Source organism: Chelonoidis abingdonii, chromosome 13, assembly GCF_003597395.2.
Source record: "Chelonoidis abingdonii isolate Lonesome George chromosome 13, CheloAbing_2.0, whole genome shotgun sequence".
Lineage (NCBI taxonomy): Eukaryota > Metazoa > Chordata > Testudines > Testudinidae > Chelonoidis > Chelonoidis abingdonii.
Window position 1 is genome coordinate 4,245,591 of NC_133781.1, and position 20,591 is coordinate 4,266,181.

General features: G+C 48.4%; 1 protein-coding gene across 1 annotated transcript in view; it reads left to right on the top strand.

Annotated features, from left to right (window-relative positions):
* The window catches only part of LOC116825937 (uncharacterized), a 244,807-nt gene that overhangs the window by 29,700 nt on the left and 194,516 nt on the right, over positions 1–20,591 (top strand). The window lies entirely within an intron of this gene.

Genomic DNA, 20,591 nt, shown 5'->3' on the forward strand with positions numbered 1-20,591 from the left:
ACAGAAAATTCCTGCTTTGTCACACCAACCTCACCCTGGCTGTCTAGGATTAAAATGTAGTTAGTAAATGTGACTTGGGGATTTCTTACACTAGCTCAATATAGAGCTTCTTTGTTAGGAAGATGTATGTGCATACCCCAAAGAGGAGCCGGCAGCCTGTAGATGGACTGATGGGCACTCACCACAGCTCAGTCACAGATGATGCTTGCTTTAATTTGAGTGGTTTTATAAAATCACTTGGTGAAAGCAACATTGGAGCTTCCAGTACACCATGACTGGGATTGCAGAATATTTATGGTAACACCTTCTGCTGAACTGCCATAGAAATAACTTTGATACCATGGGGCTATGTTAATGTGAGATATCTCTGTGAAAGGAAGAGGCTTGGCTCTGAATTGTCATTGTTGCAAGGCAAATTTAAACTGAATTGACATGTTAGTGACCAAGCAATTGTTTAAAGGTTGCCTTTTAAGAATGACTCTTTGTTGAGCTGCCACTCACAGTCCCATAACTTTGGGTTACAAAGTTTAACTGGTAAATTGATCCAGCCCTGTACTAAGGATTCAGTGTTGTAGTAAAAGCCCCCACTCCATACTAGAGTACGTTTCCTATTGATTGGTAAATCTTTGTGGTTTGATTTGTTACTTGTTAGTGAGTGGGGGTAGGGGTTAACACCATATCTTAATATTTTTTGTTGTAACTTCATGCACTCTGCCCTGTTCATCTTCAAGTTCTGTTTGGAGTACTAAAGCTGATTAATAAGAAGCTTCTCATCTGTACGTCAGCTAAGCAACATGAAATCCAACGAATTCCAAACAAACGAAAAACAGTAGGGAGATAAACCAGCCTCCCCTGCAAAAGGTGCATCTTCCTCCCTGTGAAGAGCTCTGTCAAATTAATAGACCATCCACCCATATGAAGCACAATGAGCAGGAGAAGGTATTACCAATACTGGATTGCACTATGTTATCATTATGGTTCAGAGTGAACAGTCTATGGCAATAAATAGGCAGTTCTCACCTCTCAGCTCCAGACACCAGTGATGTTCCAGTGGGTTCTCCAAAACAAGAAAGGTAAATTCTGCAAAATCCTCCTGATGCGCAAAATTCTACTCGAGATTTCTAGTGTCTCCTGCTGCCTCCATCCCTGCAGCAATGTTCAGTATGTGACATAATGTACTCAGCAAGAGATTCTCTCTGCCCCATGGGGATAATACTCTCAAGTGGGACTGGAGACATGGATGTTGCTGGAACATGCTCCTGCCTGCAGGAACATCTTCCAGCAGCCACAGGGTTAACCCAGTAATGCTGAGTGCTCTGGTTATTGATAAGGAGGGAAGGCTTCTTTCATCGGTCATTGGGATTTTGTACATTTTGAAGCCAGGCCCATTAACTACACTAGTTCCATTGTAGTTAGCTTGTTATTTCACTTTTTGGGTGTAGGCAATAATCACAAAAATATATTTTAAAAAATCACTTCAGAGTCAAGACATTATAAATACTTTGAAGCTAATTCTCTGAAATATAAAAATACCTGATTGACTGAAGATGCAGCAAAAGTGATACCACCAAGAGATTCCATTTAAAAGTTAATCTGCTGCTCGTATGAACTTGTGGTAATGATGGGCGAAAAGAAGATCACAGTAATTACAGTCACTGAGGTATGAGGGAATCCAGTTTGCCTATATTGAATTGGAATATGATAGAATCAGTGAGGTTAGGCCTGGTCTACAGAGGAAAGTTTTCGCAGTGTATGTTTTTCTGCTTTATCTGTACCAGTATAACTATGGTGAAAGGATGTGTCTATACTGTTTTGTTTACTCTGGCTTAAGTTAGTTCCCTTATGAATCATTGTGGATAGAGGAAGAGGATGAGATCAAGCAGTTACTTCTACATTCAGTTTTCCCACAGTGGCTTCAGTTGTTGGAGAACCTCTTCTGTTCATGGCCCCCTAGCACTGATGGGTGGTACAGGACAGTGCTGCAGAGCTGGGATGAACTGCAGTAGCCGCAGAACTTCAAGCCGCAGAAGTCTATTTCCCTAGACATCTGTGTGGAGCTCACCACCAAGTTGCAGCGCCAACCTGAGAGTCCCCCTCAGCTTAGAGCAGTATGTGGCCATCAGCATCTGGAAGCTCCCAAGTCTTGACAACTGTTGTTCAGTAGCTAGCCGGTTTGGGAAATCAATTGTCGGGACTTTTTGTCATGTAGGTGTGCACTGCTAGCAAGATGGAGCTGCAGGGCTAGAACATAGTGCTTGCCAATGCACAGGAGGCTACTGATGGCCTTACATAGCTGAGGTTCCCAAATTGTACAGGAGCCTTTGATCAAACCCATCTGACGATCCCATCTTCCTCTCACCAGATCAGAATTTATTGACAAGAAGGGGTATTTTTCCATGGTGCTGCAAGACCTGACTGATTGCCACGGGATGGTGTGGGCAGGTCCATGATGCTAGGGTCTTCAGAAACGCAGCTCTGTCTTCTGCAAAGAAAAAGAGAACTTATGCTCCCATGGCCATTATGGATATGGGTGGTATTGTTCATATGTTCGAAGGCCAGAAGGGACCACTGTGATTATCTAGTCTGTTCTCTGATATAACACAAGCCAGAGTCTTGCCCCCAAATACTTCCTACAGCAGAGCTATTAGAAAAAACATCCAATCTCAATTTAAAAATTGTCAGGGATGGAGAATACACCATGACCCTGGGTAAATTGTTCCTTTGGTTAATTACTCTCAGTGTTAAAAAATGTGTAGTGTTGTGATTCCTTCTGTCATTCTGGGAGACCCAGCTTACTCTCTGCTTCCCTGGCTTATGAATCATTTTCCTGGAGACAAGGGCAGGAGAAAGGAGCTGTTTGACTGTACTCTGAATAGCTGAAGAACGATTGTGGAGAGGGTGGTTGGAAGACTCAAGGAAAGGAGGAGAAGACCCCTGACATGGCTGAAGGCTGCTGAATAGTATCTGCCTAGTGATAGGCACTTGCTCGGTTTGCACAACATCTGGGAGAGCCAAGGGGAGATCCTCACCGATGGCTGTGAAGTAAAGATGATGGCACTTTCTGTACCTTATTAACAGCCAGCCCCAAGTGGTCAGGGGCACGGAGTCAAGGATGGGTTGTGTTAGGAAATGAATGTCCTGTAGCCAAGGAAATGAATGCAGGGTGTTTGTGTAAAGATCTGATTAAGAATTGGTGTTACTGGGGGCAGCCGCACCTCAGTGAAAGTTTTCAGTCGAGTTGTACATAACATTTATGGATTTAATGTAACCGTGCAAAGTGACAACCAATGGATATGTGGCAGAACATGCCCAAAGTGCTGAGTGCACACACATGGCTGTGCTGATGGGCTCACAACAAATATGTAAGTGGGACCTGTTCTCCTTGTTTGGTGGGTAGAATGGTGCAGGCAGGGCCTGCCATGTGGGGAAACAAAAAAAGGCACCCAGTATCCTGTATTCTTCACAAGTTGCAAGACAAAGTGGGTTGCTGGCTGTGACCATAGCACTACAATGTTCTCTAGCAGAGCTGTTTGCCTCTGTCCAGCATCCTTTCCTGCCTGTCCTCTCCTTTGTTCAGGATCTCCCTTGGGAGCCTCTCTGCCTGCTGCGGAGACCTCCCTCTGCTCTTCTGTCTTCTTGGGATGCAGTCACAAGGTCCATGAACATGTCCTCCCTTGCTCTCTTTTTTTCCTTCAGATGTTTGCTTGGGTTCTGAGGGGAATCAGAACTAGTGCCCTCACTTCCTGTTCCTGTGCCTCAGAGCCCAGTGTTCTGAAGAGAGATTGGCTGTCTGGTGTGATCATCTCCTGGTTTGTGTCCTTAGGGTACTTGGGTGGCTTCCATGCTCAGCTCCAAACTGTTCTGAACCCATGGTACAGTTTGGTGGTGGCATCCATTGCAAAAATCTGGTCCTGCTCTTCATATAGGGCAGGCCCTGGGAGCATGGCTGCAGGTCCCGTTCTCATCCCTTGTGTTCCAACAGCTCTGTCGGAGCTCCTTTGCCTTGGCAGAGTGCTAGGCCATTTCTCGGGACTGACCTGTCTCCAACATGGGCTCTGCCAATTGAAATGAGTAAATAAAGGAATTTTCAGTTTGAAAATCTGACAAAAAGTTTGGTTTTGGGTCGAATGGAATGTTTTTGAAATTTTTGGCAAATTGAAACATCAAAGAGTTTTTGAACTGAGTCAAAATGAAACATTTTGTTTAGATGTGACCTGAAAGTTTTCAATTTGGTTTTGACAAAACTCAAGGGAATACCTGATTAACAAAATGGCTGAGGGGACACAGTGAAGGCCACTTCCCTTATAACCTTTCAGCAAGTGGTTAGGGACCTCCCTGGATATGTGGTTTCAGTTCCCTCCTCTGTCTGATATGGAGCAGAGATCTGAATTTGGGGGTCTCATACTGCAGGAGTGAGCTCTGCCCACTGGCTAAGGGATAGGCTAATGTGAGACTTTCTCAGTCTCCTGCTGAAACTATTCCTCTTTTATTAATAAATAAATAGCCATTGGAGCAGGGACTTAAACTGGTGTTGGCTGCACCCTTAGGTGAATGTCCTAACCACTACTCTATAGAATCATTCTGGGCGCTTCCCTCTGCCCAAAATCTAAACAAAAATTGTCAGGCCAGGTTGAAACAAAAAGTTTCAATGCTTCTAAAATTTTGATGTTTTGGTTCAGCCAAAATTATTCGAGAATGAGTTGGGGTCGACCAAAACTGCATTATTGGGATGAGTAATGTGTTTGCATTCCCCAGGGTCGCCCGGGGGGGGGGCAAGTGGGGCAATTTGCCCTGGGCCCCACAGGGGCCCCCAAGAGAATGCTCTGGCCCTGGCCCCGCCTTCCCATCCCCCGGTACCTCAGCACGCCGCGTACAGGAGTGGCCCTGGACAAAGCTAAAGTGGCGTGGCTCTAGCGGAGCCTGAGTTCTGCCCCGCTCAGAGCCGCATGGTAAGAGGCCAGGGCTGCGAGCTTTGGGGCCCCGCTGGAGTCAGGCCACTGCAGCGTTGTCCATGGCCACTCCTGGATGCAGTGTGTTGCGGCTCCAGGAGAGGGGGAGGTGGGGGTAAGCAGCATGGAAGGGAGCTGGGGCTGGGGTGGGGGGTTGGATAAGGGGCAAGGAGTCCTGGGGAGAGTCAGGGCACAGGGAGGGATAAGAGGTTCTGGGGGGCAGTCAGGGGATGGGGAATGGGGGTTGGATCGTGGGCATTCTGGGGATCTGTCAGGACTCAGGGAAGGGTCGGGGCAGTCAGGGAACAAGGGAGGTTGGTGGGGGGTGGGGTCTGGGTGGTGGTTGGGGAGGGGATTGGGGGGCGGTGAGGGACAAGGAGCAGGATGGGTCGGGATTCTGAGGGGGCAGTCGGGGGCAGGAAGTGGGTGGGGTTGAATGGGGAGGGCAGATATTTGGGAGGCACAGCTTCCCTACCCTAAAGCTCATTCAGCACTTTGAGGCTTTCGACAGCTATTTAACACAAAGAGCCAAGCTGTTATCTTTTTCCATGTGGAGGAATCACATGAGAAGAGCAATGTCCTACCCCCTACCTCCTTCCCACCCTACCAAGGGAGCCCCCCCCCCCCCCGCATTCCCCGAGGCTCCAGAGGGGTTATTCAGTGGTTCTCAAACTTTTGTAATGGTGACCCTTTCACATAGCAAATCTCTGAGTGTGACCCCCCCAATTAAAAAACACTTTTAAATATTTACACTATTATAAATGCTGGAGGCAAACGGGGTTGAGGTGGAGCTGACAGCTCGTGACCCCAGTAATAACCTGCGGACCCTGAGGGTCTGACCCACAGTTGAGAACCCCTGGGTTAATTAATTTTAGCAAGCCCTGTGTCCTTCACATGCATGTGCTATTTTGAGCATTTCAGTTTTCACAACATAGGCTCATCCCAGATTCTTGAGCAAGCTCAAATGCTCAGTTCATGGAGTATGTGCATAAGCTATACTAAAGACAAACCTACAGTAACCATCTCCAGTTTGTAAGGGACCCTGTGGAGCCAGTCTCTAGGAAACAGATACATTCATGGAGGTTAAGTCCATTAATGGCTAATAGCCAGGATGGGTAAGGAATGGTGTCCCTAGCCTCTGTGTTTGTCAGAGGGTGGAGATGGATGGCAGGAGAGAGCTCATTTAATCATTACCTGTTAGGTTCACTCTCTCTGGGGCACTTGGCATTGGCCACTGTCAGTAGACAGGATACTGGGCTGGATAGACCTTTGTTCTGACCCAGTATGGCCATTCTTATGTTCTTATGTTCTAAGCTAAATGAACCCAAAGTTATGGAGACAGATAGGAGTCAAGGAAGCGAGCAGAGTATCAGAAACCTGGAAAAATCTCTGAGTGGATGAGCTCAGGCATTTGGTCACAAGCTGAGGTGGTTCAAAAGTTTTGGATTTTTTTTTTAAGCAGAATTGTTTTATTGTTTCTTTAAACAAACACAGCAAACAGCAAATTTTTGGCCACACACTTCTGAAACCCCAAATTATGTTCAGGTTTTGGCAGAGTAATTTCAGCTTTTCAATTAAAAAAAACAACAAATTTTGAAGGAAAGCAGACGTTGTCCATTTTTTTTCTGCTTTTAAAAAACCTCTAGTTTTTGATCCAAAAAAAGTTCTGATGGAAAATATTTGTCCAACCCTTTTGTAAGCTTTAGTGCCTTTTAGCACTAGCTGATGCTGAGAACCAGTGATACCTTGTAAAGGTGACTTGAAAAGACGTTTTCTCAAAATTGGGTTTATGCCAAGAGGCGGAAGGTTTTTAAATGTTTATTTTTCCCAGGGCTTCCCCTGGGGGGGGGCAAGTGGGGCAATTTGACGTGGGCCCCACAGAGGCCTCCCCAAGAATATAGCATTCTATAGTATTGCAACTTTTTTTTATGGAAGGGGCCCCTGAAATTTCTTTGCCCCAGGCCCCCTGAATCCTCTGGGCGGCCCTAGCATCCCCCCTCCCCCCCACAAAATTGCCCAACTGTATCTGCCAGGCAGTCATAGATCCTTGCATTCCAATGACACTCGTTCAAATGGAACTGGACATGTCTTCTCCTCAGAGGGCAAGGTAGTGCAGGGCTGAGACAGGACCATGTGGAAGCATGGGGCATGGCTGCTATCATGGGTAGGTGACTTGGGTGTGTGAACATGGCAATCACAAATGGGCAGACCTGGCTATGTGCTTGCATTTACACAGAAAAGTGACATCCAGCCAAGATGACCCTGGAGCAGTAGAGGGCAGATAAATTAAGAGATCGGCTGTTCCAGTGCGACACAGTGCAGTATGGAAGAGCAGCTGGAGGACCTCCGGAAGACAAACTGTTAATCAAAAATATGAATGTGTCCACACAAACCTTAATGCTGATATAAATCATTCCAGAATAGAAGTACAGCACTTCTAACGAGTTTTAATTAAATTGGAGAAGTCACTCGATAGATTAGATTAGATTAGATTAGATTAGATTAGAGAGGGGGTGTATGGAGATAGATAGATTAAATAGAGGGGGGTATGGGGAGAGAGAGAGAGAGTAGATTTGATGAAAAAATGTGTTTATATAAAAACAAAAACTAGTTTTATGTAATATTTTTGCCACATAGACCAGGATTTATAGATGGGATTCCCCATTTGTCTCCATCCTGTCCACGTCACTTAGCCAAAAGAGGATTCTTCATTACTGCCAGGGCCACCTGTTTTCTGCAATTTCTTGGCTGCAGACTAAGCAGCAGAATCCACCCCGTTAAAGTAATTCAACTCCAGAATCTAAACCATCCTTTAAAATAAATGCTGTGTCAAGCACTTACAGCTGCAAAGAACATCTTTAAAATGTGGAGTGAGTGTAACTGATGCAGGTGTGTCTGCCTAAGTTTGAGGACAGCTGACACAATAGAACTGAGCATTGGGGACTGTCCCTAATTATGACATTTACATCGTTATCAGCTCATCAACATTAATCTGCATCTCCATTGCTGCTGAATGCAGGGTTAGAGACTTGGCATGAGGGGGTACAAGAGAACAGGGAGCCAATGGATTTCTGTCCAGATTGTTGGGATAGTGTGATGGGGCAGCTGCCCCTTACTGGTATGTAAGAGGTTAAAGCAACCCTGGGGCGGCAGTGCGGGAGGTATCCAATAAGGAAAAGGCTTGTAGTGCCAGCCAATAAGGGGAAGGTTTACAAGAGGAGCCAATCAGAGCCCACCTGGCCCATAAAAGGGGCGGCTGAGCAGAGCAGAGGCATTCAGGGCTACCAAAGTAGTCAGCGGGCCTGGGGCAAAGCAATTTTGCGGTCCCCTTCCATAAAAAAAACTTATAATACTATTGAATACCATAGTCTCATGGGGGTCCCTGTGGGGCCTGGGGCAAATTGCCCCACTTGCCTCCCTCTGAGTGGCCCTGGAGGCATTCACTCCGTGGAGTTTGAGGGAGGAAGACTGGTTGCTTAGAGGGTTGGAGCACCATGGACAGAACAGTGTTTGGCAGGGTCATAGAGTAGGAGGAAGCTCCAGGCTGATGGTTGCTAGATTGAGGCCCTGATACAAGGGTAGAGGAGAGGTGCTGGTGTTATGGGGAAGTGGCCCAGGGAAGGAGATGGTGGAGTGGGAGGAGGGGTAGTATGTGATTGTTGGCTATAGGATCCCTGGGATAGGGCCTGGAGTAGTAGGCTGGCCTCCCCACCCCCACTGGCCACTGAGGGAAGTGGCCGGTACATGGACTGCAGTCTGCCACTGAGATGAGTGGCTAGAATGGGGACTGCAGATTGCCACTTGAGGCATGTGGTAGGACTGTGGACTATTGGTCCCCTGGAAGCAAGGAAAGAACTGAGTGGGGCACAACTGGAAGGCTGTGTCCAGAAGAGGATGAAGCGGTCTAGAGAGCAACGTGTGTCCTGAATGCGGAGACAGGAGTGATGATGGGTGAGTCACCACCTGAGGAGGGCGCACTGGAAACCCTGAGCTAATTCTTAGGAAAACCAGCAGGAGGTGCCGCAGTGGTGAGTCAAACCCTGTTACAGGTAGAAAACCACATCCTTACACCCCCAAGCAAGTCCTGCCCTCTCTGAACCTGTCCATGAGGCAGATGGAAACAGAGATGCATTTGCAACCTGTCTCCTTGGTCCCCAAACTGCTTCCTAACCCTTCCCTTGAGGAGATCTTGCCACCAGACCCCCCTTCTGGATCCAGCCACGCTCAGTCCCCTCACCACTGTCAGTTCCACAGCTAGATGAAGTGGCTGGGACAGCTGGTGACACAACGTGGGCTGGAACCTCAGCGAAACAAAAAGGCTACCCAGCTGTTCATCTCCTTCCCATCAGATGGGAGCAGCACCATCTCCCAGCCTTCCCACTGCCCAGCACCACCTGGAGGGGGAGCAGTGTCCTGGACTTGAATACACCACCCTAGTGCTCCCAACTCTAAACTGACACCCTGCTGAAGGGCTCCATTTGATCTCCAAACCACTCCCTGGGACTGTCCAGGGCTCCTTCTGCTGGCAGTGACATTCACTGGAGCAATGACTCTACCACTTACAGGCTGAACATTCACAGGACCCAGCCTCTGGCTTGGGCACCCCTGCAGGAAGTGAGGATGCTGTGTGCACTGAGTGTCTGCTCCCTGGGAAACTGTTTGGGATGTTCCCGTCAGCCAGGTTTCACTCCCTGTCAGAGGAAGCTCTTGCAAATGAGGAAAAGATTGTCTAGAGGTTTTGGGGTTGGACTGGGCCTCATGTCCATCAGGAACAGTCAACATGGATTTACCAAGGGAAAGTCATGCCTGACCAACCTGATTGCTTTCTATGATGAGAAAATTGGCTCTGTGGATATGGGGAAAGCAGTGGATGTGATATACCTTGACTTTAGCAAGGCTTTTGATACGGTCTTCCACAGTATTCTTACCAGCAAGTTAAAGAAGTATGGACTGGATGAATGGACTAAAGGTGGATAGAAAGCTGGCTAGATCATTGGGCTCAACGGGTAGTGATCAACAACCTGGTGTCAAGTTGGCAGCCAGTATCAAGCAAAATGCCCCAAGGGTCAGTCCTGGGGCTGGTTTTGTTCAACATCTTATTAATGATCTGGATGATGGGATGGATTGCTCCCTCAGCAAGTTTGCAGATGACGCTAAGCTGGGGGGAGAGGTAGATATGCTGGAGGATAGGGATAGGGTCCAGACTGACCTAAACAAATTGGAGGATTGGGCCAAAAGAAATCTGATGAGGTTCAACAAGGATCAAATGCAGAGTCCTTGCACTTAGGAAGAAGAATCCCATGTACTGCTACAGACTAGGGACTGAATGGCTAGGAAGCAGTTCTGCAGAAAAGGAACTGGGGATTACAGTGGATGAGAACGTGGATATGAGTCAGCAGTGTGCCCTTGTTGCCAAGAAGGCTAATGGTATATCGGGCTGCATTAGTAGGAGCATTGCCAGCAGATCAAGGGAAGTGATTATTCCACAGAGGCTTTGAAGGCCCGTGTCAAGGTTTCTTTCCCCACTTTGAATTTAGAGTACAAAGGTGGGGACCTGCATGAATACTTCTAAGCTTAATATACTAGCTTAGATCTGGTAACGCTGCCACCAGCCAGAAATTCAGTGTCTGGCGCACTCCCTGTTCCCCCTCCCCTCCAGACTTTCCCCTCCCTGGATTGCCTTGGAGGCTTCACCAATTACCTGGTGAACACAGATTTAAACTCCTTGGATCTTAAAACAAGGAGGAATTAACCATCCTCCCTCTTCCCTGCCCCCAAATCCTGGTGAGTTCAGACCCAATCCCCTTGGATTTAAACAAGGAAAAACAATCAGGTTCTTAAAAAAGAAAGCTTTTAATTAAAAGAAAGAAGGTAAAAATCATCTCTGTAAAATCAGGATGGAGAATGCTTTACAGGGTACTCAGATTCATATAGCCCAGAGGAAACCCCCCTGAGCCGTAGGTTCAAAGTTACAGCAAACAGAGGTAAAATCCTTCCAGCAGAAAGAAACATTCACAAGTTGAGAAAACAAACATAAGACAATCCGCCTTGCCTGGCTATTACTTACAATTTTGACACATGAAAGACTGATTCAGAAAGATTTGGAGAGCCTGGATGTAGTCTGGTCCCTCTTAGTCCCAAGAGTGAACAACACCCAAAACAAAGAGCACAAACAAAGAACTTCCCTCCACCAAGATTTGAAGTATCTTGTCCCCCTATTGGTCCTCTGGTCAGGTGTCAGCCAGGTTTACTAGGCTCTTAATCCTTTACAGGTAAAAGAGACATTAACCCTTGACTATCCGTTTTATGACAGCCCGGCTTGACAAAGCCTTGGCTGGGATGATTTAGTTGGGGTTGGTCCTGCTTTGAGCAGGGGGTCAAACTAGATGACCTCCTGAGGTCTCTTCCAAACTAATCTTCTATGATTCTATGAGCCCCCTGCCAGTCACTGAATGTCTCACCAGCACTCCTTTTGCTTTGTACTAAATTCATGGTGTGGACAGGCCATTGCTCCAGTGGAATCGGCCAGAGCTGGGTGGATTTACACCAGATTGATATCTGGCCATTTGGTTTGTACATCATGGGGTGATTAAAACAAAGCCATTGTGTCCATTACACCCTGGCTCTGGGCCAGCTCCCTTACAGCTCCAAGGGCTGTCTCTGCTCCTTACCAGCCCTTGCAGCCCATCCCTGTCACTTCTCACCGCCACCATGACAGCCTTGGTGGGTCTATCCCAGCTGTGAGAGCACCCCACCATGCCAGTTCCCCACCTGGCACCCCTGTTCTCCTTAGGGGCAGCCTGGACACCAGCAGTTCTCCCTCCCTCCCCCGTGACACAGCAGGTGGGATGAGGAGACTCCAGTAGACAGAGGTAACTTCAGGGGTGTGTATTGTTCCCTCCGGGACCACAATATAAATAGCTGCAGGGCCAGCCTAGCCCTAGCTGGCAGCAGAGCCAGGTTCCTCTGGGGCTCGTGAGCCTCTGGCTGTTCTTGCACGCTGGAGGTTTCTGTCTGTCCAGGCAGGAGAGAAGGAATCTGGCCAGGCCCCTTCTACATGCCGTTTCTGCCCCCCTGGGAACTCCAGGGTGGGGACTACGTACACAGTGGTTGCTAGAGGGCCCTGGCTAGTGCGGGGCGGCAGCGGCCGCAGCTCCTGTTCCTCTCTGCCTTTAACTCTTTGTCCGCTCAGGAGACTGAAATTTTAAACTTCTCCGGTTGTGATCTCAAAAGCTGCTGCTGCTGCTGCTGCTGCTGCCAACTCCATTGCCAGCCCAGAGCTCGGCTGAGCCGCTGCTGCTCCCCAGCGAGTTCTGTTGCGGGGAGAGCCATTTCCTAGCGCCCCTCTGTGCCCAGCCGGGGGGACTCTCTCCAGGGGCTGGAACCAGCCCCTGGGGCAGCCCGGGCTCTGCCGCCACCAGCCCCTGAACCAGAGCCTGCAGTGGAGGGGAGAGACCCGGGGGAAAGGTCTGGGGCCGGGCAGGAAAGTGACTGCAGCACCGGCCCCTCCTCGCCCCAGCTCTGCTCCTGGGGGGCGGGGTCTGCGATTCCCAGAACTTCTGCCCTCCCTGACCCCCGCCCCCAGCTCTGCTCCCCTGAGCGCCTGCAGGAGCCGAGCCATCTCCAGGAGAGCTTGAGGGAGGGATAGCTCAATGGTTTGAGCTAAACCAGGTTGGGAGTTCAAGCTCGAGGGAGCAATTTAGGGATGGGGCAAAAATCTGTCAGGACAGTACCCGGTCCTGCTGTGAAGGCAGGGGTTTGAAATCGATGACCTTTCAACAGCCCTTCCAGTTCTATGAAATAGGTATATCTCCTATATATATAAGAATGCCAGGACCTAGACACTCAGCCTGAGGAGAGGGCAGGAGGGACATGGAGAGACTGGAAGGGCCAGCAGGAGCAATAAGTTGGGAGGGAGCATTCCTGGCTCTCAACCCTGCCCAGACCCATTTCCTGCAGCACCTCAGACAGATTGACTTTCCTGGGGCAGGGAGAGGAAAAGCCAGTCCAGTGCTGCTGGGGGAATGCCCTGCCTTGGCAACAGTATCAGGGGATTCCCCCAAAGCGGTTCCTTGGATTCTGCTCTTTGGCTGCACAACTTCAGCTTATAACATGTTCAGAATTACTAGATGGACCTTGGCTCTGATCCAGTCTGGCAAATTTTATGTTCATTAACTTTAGGGTTGACAGTTTCTGTCAATGGGTGAATTTGTTTTAGAAACTTTTCAGTAAACACCACTTAGCCTGTTTTTGAGAAGGGGCTGGACAGGGGGATTTTGTTTCATCACTTTAAAAACCTTTATCAGATTTTCAATTAGCTCTAATTTTAAAATATTTTGGCTGTAAACTTTACATATGACAAGATAGGGAATTACTAGGTCAGAACACTTCCTCTCTATAGACTGGAAAAAAATTGTGTGAGGTGTATGTGTGTGCGTAGGGTTTGAATAAATCTCCCTTGTGCATACACATGGATTTTCCCCCATTTGACAAGAATTCTTACTCACTTAGGGCTAGTCTACACTTAACGCACTGCACAGCTAAACTACTCCAGTGAAGACATTACTTATGCCAATGGGCGTAGGTACTCCACTCACTGAGAAGTGGTAACTATGTCAAACAGGAGAATTCTTCTTTCAGCCTAGTGCTGTCCCCATGGGGGTTAGGTTAGTATGATTGTATTGCTCAGGGGTGACAGGAGCTGCGCCAGGGTTTTTGGCACCCTAGACGGGGTCCTCTGCACTCCCGGTCGTTGGTGGCAAATCGGCGGCGGGGGGGGGTCCTTCCGTGCTCTTGGTCTTCGGGGCACTTCAGCGGCAGGTCCCGGAGCGAGTGAAGGACCCGCTGCCGAAGACCCGGAGCGCGGAAGGACCCCCCGCCACCGAATTACCGCCGAGGGTGGCAAAATGCTGCCCCCCCAAATCCTAGTGCCCTAGGCGACCACCTAGGTCGCCTAAATGGAAGTGCTGGCCCTGGGTGTGGATATCCTAGTGTAGACCAGGCATTAGGGTGTCTCTGCAATTAAAGCACTACAGCGCACCACTGTAGCACTTCAGTAAAAACAGTGAGGAGTCCTTGTGGCACCTTAGAGACTAACAAATTTATTTAGGCATAAGCTTTCGTGGACTAAAACTCACTTCATCTGGCCCAAATTTGAAATGGGCCACCTTGTTTACATTGGCCTCATTAGCATTACAAAAGTGATTTCCACCCCTTCTTGTCAACTGTTGAGACTAGCCCACTTCCACCTTAATTGAATTGACTCGTTAGCACTGACCCCCCCCCCACTTGGTAAGGCAACTCCCATCTTTTCATATGCTGTATATTTACACCTCCCTAATGTATGTTCCACTCCATGCATCTGATGAAGTGGGTTTTAGCCCACAAAAGCTTATGCCCAAATACCTTTGTTAGTCTCTAAGGTGCTACAAGGAATTCTTATTGTTCTTGCTGATCCAGACTAATACGGCTACCACTCTGAAACCTGTTTTGCTTCAGTGTAGACACAATGTATGCTGATGGAAGTGGTTTTTCTGTTGGTGTAGGTACTACCCCTCCACGAGAGGAAGTAGGTAAGTCAACAAGAATTCTTCCTTTGACCTAGAATTCTTCCTTTGACCTAGCGCTGCCTGCACTGGGGGCTAGGTCAGTTTAAGTATATAATTTGTTTGTGTGTGGATTTTTCACACCCTAGAGGGCCATAGCTGTGCCAATGTAAGTTCCTGGCATAGACCAGCCCTTTTATCTGAGCCCACAAAAGCCTGGCCTACATAGGATTTTACATCTGTCTCTTGCATGTGAAAAATCTCTATCCCTGCAAAATGTAGCTGTGCCAGCCTAACCATTGGTGCAGACAGCACTGGGTTGACTGACTCACTCCCATTGGTATGGATAGTGTCTACACTGAAGTGCCCAGGGGCGCAGCTGCAGCATTTGAAGTGTAGATGTAACACCGACAGACTCCAGTCGTGAGTGGGCAGGATCGAACCTGGGACCTCTGAAGCTAAATGCATGAGACTCTTCTGCAGGGGTGGGCAAACTTTTTGGCCTGAGGGCCACATCGGATTTCCAAAATTGTATGGAGGGCTGGTTAGGGAAGACTGTGCCTCCCCAAACAGCCAGGCATGGCCGGGACCTTGCCCCCATCCAACCCTCCCACCTGCTTCTTGCCCCCTGATGGCCCCCGTGGGACTTCTGCCCCATCAAACCCCCCCGCTCCCTGTCCCCTGACTGCCCCCCGCTACCCCATCCAACCCCTCTTCTCATTCCTGACTGTCCCCCGCCTGGGACCCCTGCCCCTATTCAACCCCCTGTTCCTCACCCTCTGACCTTGCTGCCCCCTATTCACACCCCTGCCCCCAACCACCTCCCGGAACTCCCCTACCCTGTATCCCTGTACCACGCTGCCTGGAGCACTGGTGGCTGGCCCAGAGCACCAGGACAGACAGCTTTTCCGCCTGGCTGGAGCCAGCCACGCCACCGTACAGCACAGAGCACCAGGTCAGGCCGCAGCTCTGCAGCTGCGTTGCCACCCAGAGCATTGTATTGCTGGTGCAATGAGCTGTGGCTGTGCGGGAGGGGGAACAGCAGGGGAGGGGCCAAGGGCTAGCCTCCCGGGCCAGAAACTCAGGAGCTGTGCAGGAGGGTCCTGTGGGCTGGATGTGGCCCTTGAGCCGTGGTTTGCCTACCTCTGCTCTACTGCATGAGCTAAAAGCCATATGACTGTTAGCTAAGGTTGTAGAGCAGACTCATTAATCTCTCTGTGTAGTCTCAGCGCCAATAGATGGGACAGATGGATAAGGAACTGGTTAAAGGGGAGACTACAGTGGGTGGTCCTGAAAGGTGGACTGTCAGGCTGGAAGGAGGTTACTAGTGGAGTTCCTCAGGGATCAGTTTTGGGACCAATCTTATTTAACCTTTTTATTACTGACCTTGGCACAAAAGCAAGAATGTGCCTATAAAGTTTGCAGTAACACAAAGCTGGGGGTATTGCTAACACAGAGAGAGACTGAATATCATACAGGAGATCTGGATGACCTTGTTAACTGAAGAATAGTGATAGGATGAAATTTAATAGTGAAAAGTGCAAGGTCTTGCATTTGAGATTCATAACAAGAATTTTAGTATAAACTGGGACACATCAAGTTGGAAGTAACAGAGGAGGAAAAGGACCTCAGAAGTATTAGTTGATCACAGGATGACTATGAGACTAATGCGATATGGCTGTTAAAAAAGCTAATGCAGTTTTAGGATGCATCAGGCGAGGTTTTCCAGCAAAGATAAGAGGTGTTAGTACCATTATATAAGGCACTGGTGAGACCTCATCTGGAATACTGTGTGCAGTTCTGGTCTCCCATGTTTAAGAAGGATGAATTCAAACTAGAACAGGTACAGAGAAGGCTACTAGGATGATCCGAGGAATGGAAAATCTGTCTTATGAAAGGAGACTCAAAGCTTAGCTTGTTTAGCCTAGCCAAAAGAAGGTTGAGGGGAGATATGATTGCTCTTTATAAATATATCAGAGAGATTAATATTAGGGAGGGAGAGGAATTATTTAAGCTTAGTACCAATGTGGACACAGGGCAATGGATATAAACTGGACACTAGGAAGTTTAGACTTGAAATTAGATGAAGGTTTTTAACTGTTAGAGGAGTGAAGTTCTGGAACAGCCTTCCAAGGGAGTAGTGGGGCAAAAGACATATCTGGCTTTAAGACTAAGCTTGATAAGTTTATGGAGGGCATGGTTTTGATGGATAGCCTACTTTGGCAATTAATTTGGCAATTAATCTTCGATTATACAGCAGGTAAGTATGCCCAGTGGTCTGTGATGGGATGTTAGATGGGTTGGGATCTGAGTTACTACAGAGAATTCTTTCCTGGGTGCGGTGGTGAGTCTTGCCCACATGCTCAGGTTTAACTGATTGCCATATTTGGGGTCAGGAAGGAATTTCATCCAGGACAGATTGGCAGAGCCTGGAGGTTTTCACCTTTCTCTGCAGCATGGGGCAGAGTTGCTTGCTGGAGGATTCTCTGCAGCTTGAGGTCTTCAAACCACAATTTGAGGACTTCAATGCTCAGACATAGGTCAGGGGTTTGTTACAGGAGTGGGTGGGTGAGATTCTGTGGCCTGCATTGTGCAGGAGGTCAGACTAGATGATCATAATGGTCCCTTCTGACCTAAAGTCTATGAGAACCCCACACCCAGGAGGCATGTGGGTTACATAGACAAGCCCCTTAGGCTATGTCTACACTAGCATTTTTGTTGGTAGAACTTTTGTGATCAGATGTGTGGCACCCCTCTCTCCTCCCCGACTGACATAAGTTTCATCGACAAAAGCACTGGTGTGGATAGTGCCATGTCAGCGGAAGAAGCTCTCCCACCATCATAGCTTCTGTGACTTGTTAGGGTGGTTTAATTATGCCGTGGGAGACCTTAAAGCAGCATTGCTATAGCGGGCAGCTGTGCCACTGTAAGGTCTGTAGTGTAGTGTAGACATAGCCTTATATGTGCTTGTCTTGCCGTCTGCGTGGTCCCATTGACTTGATTGAATCTGTTGTTTCAATGGATTAAGCCCTGTGTGAAGGGCTGGGTCTGTGCTGAATTTAGTGACTATAACCAGGATTTTTAAATATAGGAGTCTAACGTTAATTTTCTAATCCTCCATCAGACTGCTGAATAATGGCCTGATGATCAGCAGTGCTGAACACTCACAACCGAACCCCAGTGCTGCAGACTCAGCATTTTTTGGAACTCCAACACGTATTGAGAGATCTGATGTGGGTTGGGACCTAACTTTAGGTTACTCTTTACGAAAATCTTAGTTGAATCATTTCCCCAGCATGCAGAGTCTAGAGCGTCGTGTGCAGGGAAAAACCAGGGCAGGGCCGGCGCTTCCATTTAGACAACCTAGGCGGTCGCCTAGGGTGCCAGGATTTGGAGGGCGGCAATTTGGCGGTTGGGGGGGGGGGTGTCCTTCTGCACTCGGGTCATCTGCAGCAATTCTGCGCAGGTCCTTCACTCGCTCTGGGACCCGCCCAGAAGTGCCCAGAAGACCGGGAGCGTGGGAGGACCCCTGCCACAGAATTGCCACAAAGACCGGGAGCATGGAAGGCCCCTGCCTAGGGCGCAAAAACCCTTGCGCCGCTCCTGCCCAGGGGGAATCAGAGTGTTAAATGACCAAAGCCCAGTCTCTCCTTCTACCTTGACAGGCTGCAGATAACAGTCCAGATCATCCATACTCAGAGGAATGAAAAAGGAAGCATTGCAGCAGAGCTCCTGATGTTGAGGAAGAGGCTGTGTAAGAGAGGGTGGGCTTTGCTGGACCCGTGTCAGAGAGCCCTCTACAGGGATGACATGCAGGAGAACTATGAGACTGGTGACCTCACTGGGTAAGGGATCTTGTTCCCTTGGGTATTAGAAGCTATGAAGTCTTTGAAGCTTCTGTGCAGGGTTCCTCGCAAGTTTCCTGGATTTCAGGGGATCAGCCTCTCTAATCCCGAACACGGCACGTGAGCTGATTTTCAGTGGCACTCACACTGCTGGGTCCTGGCCACCCTGCGGGCTCTGCATTTTAATTTAATTTTAATGAAGCTTTTAAACATTTAAAAATCTTATTTATTTTACATACAATTGTTTAGTTATATTTATAGACCTATAGAAAGAGCCTTCTAAAACGTTAAAATGTATTACCGGCATGCAAACTTAAATTAGAGTGAATAAATGAAGACTCGGCACACCACTTCTGAAAGGTTGCTGACCGCTGGTGTAGATATTTAATACAGTGATGGGAGGGCTCCTCCCTTCGCTATAGTAAATCCACCTCCCTGAGAGGTGGCAGCTAGATCAGTGGAAGAATTCTACTGTCAACCTAGTGCTGTTTGCTTGGGGACTTAGGTCAGACTAACTGCATTTCTTGGGGGTGTGGATTTTTCACACCTGTGAGTGAAGTAGCTGGGTCAACCTAACTTCATAGTGCAGACCTGGCCTTAGCCTAGGGACATGGCTACACTTGCAGATGTGGAGCACTGGGAGTTAAACCAGCCCTCGGAGAGCACAGCAGGGAAAGTGCTGCAGTGTGTTCACACTGTCAGATTCAGGTGCACTGGCGTGGCCACATATTAGCAGCTCTTGCAATGCCACAGAGACAGGGCATTGTGGTAGCTAGCCCAGCATGCAAGTGGCTGCAATGTGCTTTTCAAACGGGGTTGAGGGGGTGGAGTGTGACAGGGAGTGTGTTGTTTGTATGTGGGGTGGGGGGAGAGAGAGTGGGTTTTTGTGGGGCTTAGAGCATGTCAGCATGCTGTCTTGTAAGTTCAGATAGCAGCAGACTCCCTTCCCCCTGCCTCTCTCTCACACACATAAGGTGACCAGATGTCCTGATTTTTATAGGGACAGTCCTGATTTTGGGGTCATTTTCTTATATAGGCTCCTATTACCCCCCACCCCTATCCCAATTGTTCACACTTGCTGTCTGGTCACACTACTCACACACTCACAACAGCAGCATTCCATATAACGGCTTGCTTTGTCTCAGAGCAGCTAAGCAGCCAGCTGTCAGAAACTGAGCTTTGAAAGGGCATATTTGCATTTCTACAGCTGATTCCAAAGCAGTGACAAGAGTGGCCACTTGACTTAAGGGGATTATGGGACATTTACAGAGGCCAATCAAAGCACAATAATGCAACACCTCATTCACACTGACGCTTGGGCATTTCAGCTGAGGTGCAGCAAGCGTTATGCTTCTCATGGAGGTGGATTAACAGGAGTGCTCCAGCTGCAGAGTCCAGGAACTCTAAGTGCCTTGCCAGTGTGGACAGGTCATGAGTTAGGGCACCTGGGGCTGCTTTAATGCGCTCTAACTTGCGACTGTAGCCAAGCCCTCAGTAACATCTTTCTGTTCTGGCCTGTGTTGTGGAGGCCTGTGGGTGGGGTGGGAGCACACATGTGGCGGGGTTGCAGAGGTTGTAATCTGTGGTGGAAACTTAATTGTAAACCAGATACCTAGAGAGTATAGCAACCTGCTCAGTTCCCCAGGGGAATAAATTAGGACTGTTCCCTAGGCAGTGGTTGAATCCTTGCTCTAGACCAGTGTGTCATGGGATCTTGTACGATTTTATAACCCAGTGCCTGTAGGGTAGGGCTGGGGAGAGGAAGGAGCCTCTCTTGGGGACTACTCATGTCCTGGGTCTGGAAGTACTAACAGCACTGACCTTAATGAATGAGATCAACCCTTGTTCTTCCTCCCCACCCCCTGCAGCAGGATTTCCAATTTCCAGACTGGATGTGACCTCCCAGCTGGAGAGGGAAAGAGCCTTGAGTCCCTGACTATAAGAAAAGGGAGATCCTGAGAGATACCAACACAGGTGGGATTCTGCTAAAATGACTTAGTTTTTGTATCCTCATGGCAGACATCACTCTGGGGGTTTCACCAGTTGTGTGTGACCCTGTAGCCCCTACCTTCATCTCTAGTTGGTTGGGACTGTAGAACTGACAAATTAAATTGTTTTTAATTGTTCACTTATTAATGTAACTTCTGTTCACCATTTATTATGCTTGCCTACATTGTAACTTCTGTTTACTGTTTGCCATCCACTACACTTGTCTATATTGTAACTTCTGTTCACTGTTTGCCATATTGTAA